This window comes from Rhagoletis pomonella, unplaced genomic scaffold, assembly GCF_013731165.1.
Source record: "Rhagoletis pomonella isolate Grant_MI unplaced genomic scaffold, Rhpom_1.0 Rhpom_scaffold_00003, whole genome shotgun sequence".
NCBI lineage: Eukaryota > Metazoa > Arthropoda > Insecta > Diptera > Tephritidae > Rhagoletis > Rhagoletis pomonella.
In genome coordinates, this window is record NW_023458557.1 from 49,051,896 (window position 1) to 49,060,091 (window position 8,196).

Sequence of the window (8,196 nt, forward strand, 5' to 3'; positions counted from 1 at the left end):
CACAAAGGTTCGTCTATTTTTATTTGCTCAGTCCTCTAATCCTTTCAGTTATAACTTTCTTGTTGTTGTGGTATATAAAAAAGTGGTATTGTTATAGTATTAAAAAAAAAATTGTCTATTGCGGAAAAAATCGTCAGATTACCAGTATTCGACCCTAATTTAACTGTAATAAACGCTTTCGATCGAAAAACGTGTTACCTATGTCTTTTCTGAGTTACGCTTTTTTTGGAAATGTTCAGCGGCCCAAATTATGCAAAAAAAAACTTCTTTTAAAAATGTAATTTTCATTTCGCAAAATATTGTTTTTGTACGAGTAGTATTTAGTTCCTTCAAACGATGTATTTCAATGTGCATACAACATGAAAATTTTATACAAAAACCCTTAAGCGCCGAACGCCGCCGCCGCGCCGATATTTTCGTAACTCGGCGGCGGCGGGTGAGAAATGACAAAAAACGGCGGCGGCGTCGGCGTGGCCCGGCGGCGTATACCTCTAATGTATAGGGAAAAATATGGGTTTATTGGAAAATACAGCGTGCCACCGTAGAAGTTGGAATAGAGGTAAATAAAATCAAAATGAAAAATGGGGGTATATGAAAACGATCTCGTAGCTACGAGAGCTAGCGGTATAAGCCATATAAACTAAATTTCTGGTTACGCATAGATACCAGGGTTGTTGCGAATATTTTTCCGAAATAAAAGTCCTTTCCGCTTAATAAACAAACCGCCTGTCCAAATTAAACAAATTTGGTATCATATGAAAGAGGACTGAAATAGCTTTTAAACAGAAATAGCGAACGACCTCTATTTATATTTTTTTCATAATTTAATACTGAAGAAATGCATATATCTGACACAAGATTTGTTTTATGGTAATTATTTAACATTTTTTATTGAAATATTTTTCAATATGTGGCTTTCTTCGTTTAGACATTTCAGTTTTGCAGCTATTTAAATCCTCTTTCATTTGATACCAAACTTGTTTAATTTGGATAAGCGGTTTGTTTATTATCCGGAAAGAACTTCTATTTCGGAATAATATTCGCAACAACCCTGATAGATACCTCTGGAAGCATTTACCTAGAATACTGAGATGAGGCATTTTTCCAAAGGAAATATGTGCAGAAAAAAGGACGCGACACCTTCTGGAAAGTAACATGATCAGGGTGTATACCTAGAACCATATTAAGCTAAACCTTGAGGGATTGCATTCTTGCCAAGACCGACAAGCATAAGCTGAAATTGCGTCGCAAGTTTTACGATGGGCTTGGGTAAGGTTTAACCACTTAACCCCCCTTTGTTTTCGCCGCTACTGAATTCTATAAACTGTTAAATTTAAAATGTATATGTGTATTTAAAAATGTCATGAAAATTGTGTTGCTAGCTTCATGTTGCAAACTTTTTCAGAACGTCAACAGAATACTACTTTGCAGAGGAAATCTTGTGGAATTTCACACTTATTTCACAGAAAGAAATTTTATATGCAATTTAACAGCTTTTTCACGTGAAACAGGAATAAAATACTATGCTTAAGAACAAAGATTTTTAAATCGACAAAAAAATAATAAGAAAATTTTAAGGATTTTAGATATTGGGAATGGTAGCACGAAATGTCACAATCTGCTTAATTTCAGGTTGTTAATATGGCGACGAAAAAGTGACAATGGAACTACCTTGCTTTTTGTATCATGCATAGAAGAATAAAAAAAATACTCCGATGAATTGATACCACCCCCATTTTTGAAGTCGGTTAAAAATGTTTGAGTTCTTGGTTTATTTTATATAAATAAAGTGCAAATAACGCAATTAATTAAAACGTTTTTCGTGAATATAATTGTGAATATTATATTAGAACAAGGCAGTGGCGTAGCCAGAGGGGGGCATTTGGGGGATAGATCCGCCCCTTTCGTCAATAAACCAATAATTTTTTTACTTTTGATTTAATACCGTACAGAACACCGTTTTATCCTTCTGATTTGTCATTTTTGAATTTTTCCTTTATGAATTGAGATAATATGTACAAAACCCTCAGTAAATCAGAAATATTTATGGAAATTCGAAGTTAGTGCTAGTAATAGTGCTGGGCGATTCATCCGGATTTTTCAACTATCCGGATAAACCGAATATTCGGATACCTAAGTGAAAAATCCGGCTACTCTGGAAGCTAATACCATGTTCTGACCGACATCGAAAACATGTTTTCGTTGGTAAAACTGGTTTTCGACCTAAAACTTGTGTTTTCGTCCATGTATAATCTGTCAAACGAAAACTAGTTTTCGCTGAAAACCACTTGAAAACTCACGTTCCACTCACTCCAATCGGTGTCTGCACTAGTTTTTTTCGATTATTTATCGAAGTGGAAGTCATATTTTATCATCTTTAATACGTTAATTCCAGTTTTGTTGTTAATTGGCTGGCCAAAATAAAGTAAGCATGGAAGTAAAAGGTTGTTAATGAAAAGAAATTGAAGGAAAAGTATTTTGGTTTTGTTTTTGTGTAGCAAAACTGTAAACAAACGATGAAAGAAATGTCAACGAAAACACCAGCAGTCGGTGTGAACAGCCTTCAGCCCACAATCCCAAAACTCGTTTTCAAAGTGTTTTCGTTGTCGGTCAGAACATGGTATAAGATAATATTTGGCTATCCGAATATCCGGATTTTTCGTTATCAAAACGATATTTTTTCCCCAATACCAGGTGCTCATAAATGTGTAGTACCAAGTGTTCTATTTCTACGCACAAAATTGTTTGGATAAATTTTTAAATTTCCAAAATTCTACTTTGGAATTTCAAAGGCTTCTAAAAACGAATTAAAAAGTTCAACAAACAAATTTATGCGTATAGAAAACTTGCTACTTCATATGCATGAGCGCCTGGTATTGGGAAACTAACATATATGTAATACTTCTATATTGGCCGTAAGCTAGCTTCTCAATGTGTAAGTCCCCTTTCAGACACGTCAAGTCTTGCTTTCAATCTGCTCGTTTGTAGGCGAAGGAGGTGAGAAGAGAGGGGAAGAGTACAGATACCTCCGTACCGTCAATTCGTTTCAAGTTTTCTTGTCTCTTTTGATCTTTTCGTTGCTTCCCATTTAAAGAACCAAGGACTTGAATTCAATTAAAGTTTACGCGTGTGGAAGCAAATAGAAAACACAAAAGAGAATGCGAAAAAAATTGCTTTCAAGACTTGACGTGTCTGAAAGGGGACTAAGCATTCCGAAATCAAAGCGAGACAGTCTAGTACCGTTTTTGTCAATGTATTGTGTACTTGAGTGCCGTTTTTGTATATGTGTTGTGTACATGTTTATTTATAAACGTGTGTGTTCCTTTTCTTTCGTACGTGTTTATTGATATATCTGTACTGTAGTGTTTTCGGACGGTACTAGCTCTTACTGCCAATATAGGAGTATTACATATATGGAAATTAAAGTATCGCTTCGTTAAAATTAAAAAAAAATATATATAAAATTTAACGCGAGAGTTTTTTCATGGCTTTAAAATATCATGGACGGAATAATGAAAGCTGTTAAGATACTTTTGGTCGTGGTGAATGCTTTACCAAATTGTAGCATTTCTAAAATTTGATGACAAGAACAGTGCAGTTAATTTATATTGTGACAAAACGATACAAAACAAATTGTCAAGTCCGTCAAGAGCTAAAGCTGCATTTACACGAGGCGATTTCTTTAGCGATTCAACATTGCTTAAGAAAAATCGCTCGTGTAAATGGTGATGCATAAATCGCTTTACCGCAAAGTAGACAACAAGTCAGGTGCTTATCGCCTGTCAAAAAATTGCCGAATGTAAAGGCAGCTTAATTCACTCTATCTATATAATTTTCTCTATCGTGCGCATAATTGAATTCACGAATATTATTAATCAGTTTTATGTATTGTGGAACGATTTTCCGTAATCCAAACCAAACCCGGTCAAACTGGTCTCCAAACCAAATTTGACAAGGGATGACGGAAAATCGTTCCAGATTACATCACACTCCTACCCTTTCGGAAACACCAACAACGAAAATGAGAATGTTAACCAGTCTGTTGAGTATTTTTTTTTTTTTTGATATCCGAAAATACGAATACTAACCGGATCTTCGTAAATCCGGATATCCGAATAATTAATAATAATAATAATAGATTGACGCTTACACATATGTTAGTGTTTGGCCGAGCTTCCCCTGTGGGGTGCGCCTTGATGTTGTCACACAAAGCGGAGGGACCTATAGTTTGACGCCGACTCCGAACGGCGATTGTATTTTTATGAGAAGCTGTTTTTCATGGCAGAAATACACTCGGAGGTTTGCCATTGCCTGCCGAGGGACGACCGCTGTTAAGAAACAACCTTTTTTCTATATATTTTGCGATGTTGCTTTGACCAGGGCTTGAACCCAGGCGTTGCGGAGTGGAAGCGCCCACTGCTTACCACTACACCACAGCGGCCGACGCCGAATAATTGCACAAACGAATATTAACCGGATATATTCGCGTCAACGGATAATCCACATGGATATACGGATATTCGAATATGCGGATAGTCCCAACTCTAGCTAGTAATATGCTGTAACATCAAAGGAAATTACGAATTTTCTTGAAAAATTTACGTGATGGAATTTTTTATACACTTTCTAATTTCTAATTCGTTTTTTAAGGGAGATACCATGTTGTTGTTGTTGAATTTTTTAAATTCTAAAGAAATTTCCTATTGCATTTGTTACGCATATTTTTATTCTACATAGCATTGAATTTTTTTAACAATTTTTGGAATTAATCATATCTCTGAAATAACAAAGTCCTTCAAAATAAATCGTGCGGTCAGAGAAAAAGAAAATAAAAACGTCACTTTAAATAAAAAAGTAGGTTTCAAACCCATTTATTTATTATTTATTTCATGGTAGGAGAGCTTCTCAAACAATATAGAAGCAATTTTTTCGATTCAAGTTGTTGAAAAGTAATGAATATCTAAATCCTGGGACTAATCCCGGGATCCCGGGATTGTGACAACGCCATCCCGAAAATCCCGGGATAGCAAAAAGCCGAAAAATTAACATCCCTAGTACATACATACACTGGCGATCAAACGTGAGTGCATGCTGAGTTTGGTTCAATATTTGTCGTTTTTTAATTTAAATTTTTTAGTTATTTTTTATTTATAAAAATATGGTTCATTTCGTAACCTCTTCTTCTTCTTCTTTTTTGGCGCTGTAACCGCCTAAGCGATTTTGGCCGAGTCCTCTGTGCCAACTGACGCCAATTGGAAATGCCAAGTCCTTCTCCACCTGATCTTTCCATCGAAGGGGGGCCTCCCTCTTCCTCTGCTACCACCAGCGGGTTCCGAGTTGAAAACTTTCAGAGCTGGAGCGTCGGTTTCCATTCGAACGACATGACCAAGCCAGCGGAGCCGCTGTATTTTAATTCGATGCACTATGTCCATATCGTTGTAAAGCTCATACAGCTCATCGTTCCATCCACTGCGGTACTCGCCGTCGCCAACGCGTAAAGGCCCGTAAATCTTCCGCAAAATCTTTCTCTCAAACACTCCAAGAGCCGCCTCATCGGATGTTGTCATTGTCCACGCTTCTGCGCCATATACCAGCACGGGCATGATGAGTGACTTATAGAGCGTGGTTTTCGTACGTCGAGAGAGGACTTTACTCTTGAATTGCCTACTCAGTCCAAAGAAGCACTTGTTGGCAAGAGTGATTCTACGTTCCCAATCCCAAGTAAACGAAATTCTCTACTTCCTCGAAATTGTAACTGCCAACAGTGACATATAAAAAAAATCCCAAAATTTTCATCTTTACACATTCATGTTTCTGGCATGCGGAGGACGATATGTACTTGCCGATTTGTTTTAGAAAAATTATTTAAAAAGCAGATGTCTCGGTTGCTCAGCAAACCGGTTAATCATTTCTTCAATTATTTCACATTGATTCTCTAAAACAAAATTTCGATGTATTCTTAAAATGCATAAAGCTAAAGGTAAATTTTATAGGAAACTAAACTAACAATTTATTAAAACTAGTAGTAACCCCCGAAATACGGGTGAGTACTTAGCTCAAAAATTATTTAAAGAACTTCGTGAAAGACAACAATTAATCTTGTATTGCTAGACACCTGATAACCCAGGATAATTTTTTAGTTCTTAAAAGACATGCTTCGTGCAGTGGGCCACGAGAAAACGGTCATTTTTAAGGTATAGTCCAACCTTTCACAATATCTGGTATTAGTCTTAATCTGAAACGCAATAATTATTGAAAATTGGCGCCGTTTATGGTGAAAAGCATTTAATATCACACTTTCAAACTAAAGCTTTCTTAACCCTATAAGCCTAGTCTATTTGGGAGTAACGTAAAGCCTTAACATACGCCGTAGAGGCTTATGCACTTAAAAGATAACCTGTGAGCTAAAATATACTTAGTCCTGCCTAGTTTTTTTTTTAGAATATTGAACTTGTGAATTTGACTAATAATAAAACATAGTTTTATTAATAAAAACTGTAACCACATTTATTTAAAACAACAAAATAAAAAGTAAATTTTGGGTTAAAATTAAAAAAAAAATACCCATTCCGTATACGACTCGCAGACGTAGATTTTACTTTTAGGGTTTTCCCTTCTAGTACAAAAATTCAACCACTGGTTCTAAAGAATTTTAAATATGTATACCGGCTAATTTTGGGTCGCTCATTTTAAAAATCACATGCAAAAACGTGTAAAACTCTCATTTTTGTTGTTGGTGTTTCCGACAGGGTAGGAGTGTGATGTAATGTGGAACGATTTTCCGTCATCCCTTGTCAAATTTGGTTTGGAGACAAACCGGTTTCGGCGTTGTGCCATCTTCAGTGTCATTTTTCGTTCTGAATAGTTTCTGTTTGTCTGTCACTATTTATAGCCGTGTTAAATCGTCGTTGGTTCATGGTTAGGTACGTCTCAGCGGATTATATTCTTCCGTTCAACCAGTAGTTTCAGTTCTGTGTGTACATCCCATTTATGGTTACATGTGTTTATCTTGGCAATCGCTGCACCGATTTCCTTCAAACTTGGCACAGTTGTTGGTCTTTATAGAGCATACCAAATGGCCGAAAATGTTTAAAATCGGACAATAACCACGCCCACATTCCATATAAGGGTAGTACGAAATCTTCAATAAATCAGTAAATATTAGAACTAATTTATTCAAAATTGACGCTTGCAACAATTCTTTACCAAGAAATACGTTTATGATAAAATTTTGTAAAATGGGCGTGGCACCACACTTATGATCACATATATGTATCTCGGTAACCGTTCTACCAATTTGTACCAAACTCGGTATGGTTATTGTGCTTGCCACATAAAAGTAAACCATTGAAAATTGTTGAAATCGGAATTACGGCCGCTTTTCATATAACGGTAAATTTCAGAAATGCTTGAAATTTCAATATTTTGAAATTTAAGGACGCTAGTTTACTTAAAATTTATACACGCCGGCTTATCATGTAGCGGTAGCTTTCAGAAAGGTGGAAAACATATATTTAATCTTGCGCCGGGTATTTAATGTTCGGCTCCGCCCGAACTTTGACTTTCTTACTTGTTATAACTTGCACTTGTTATTTTTTGCTTTCGTGAAATATATTTCAAAACTATGAGTAATACGTAATAACTTTTCCGAATCTCAATTCCACGGAAATATGGTTAATATTTTTCAATATAATATATTACTCACGATCGACTTTTCTGCCGCTTTTTACTTTTTTGACAAACACGGTCAACTGAAACTGCAGCTTGCACTTTAGTTTGATATATGGCTCAATTCTGTGGCTGCTACAGATCGGCCTAACTAAGTCGTATGACTGAGCAATTAAATATAGATACTAAAGGCCTGAACTACAAAATAAGAAGTAAGTAATTATTCGTTTAGTCAGTGAACTGTGTCAGGATAAGATTTCGAGATTTGTTTTCGTACGTTTTAAATTTTTTTTAATGTAAACAATATTTCTATCAGCTGTTCGTCTAATTTGCAAGTTTCTGCAAATTTTCTGTTCGCGTACAATTTTGGATATTTTTCTCTTGTGAGATAACAGATGACATTTCGCCGGAATTTCGCTGTTGGACATTTTTTACTGGAGATTTTAAACGAACGTACCTGTTGACTATCCAACATTTAACAGAATTGTTACGAACGGATTTAACTGACCTAAAACCAGATTTTGAAAA

General features: G+C 35.8%; 1 protein-coding gene across 1 annotated transcript in view; it reads left to right on the forward strand.

Annotated features, from left to right (window-relative positions):
- The window catches only part of LOC118735271 (alpha-N-acetylglucosaminidase), a gene marked incomplete in the record, with an annotated part of 182,890 nt that overhangs the window by 5,203 nt on the left and 169,491 nt on the right, over positions 1-8,196 (forward strand).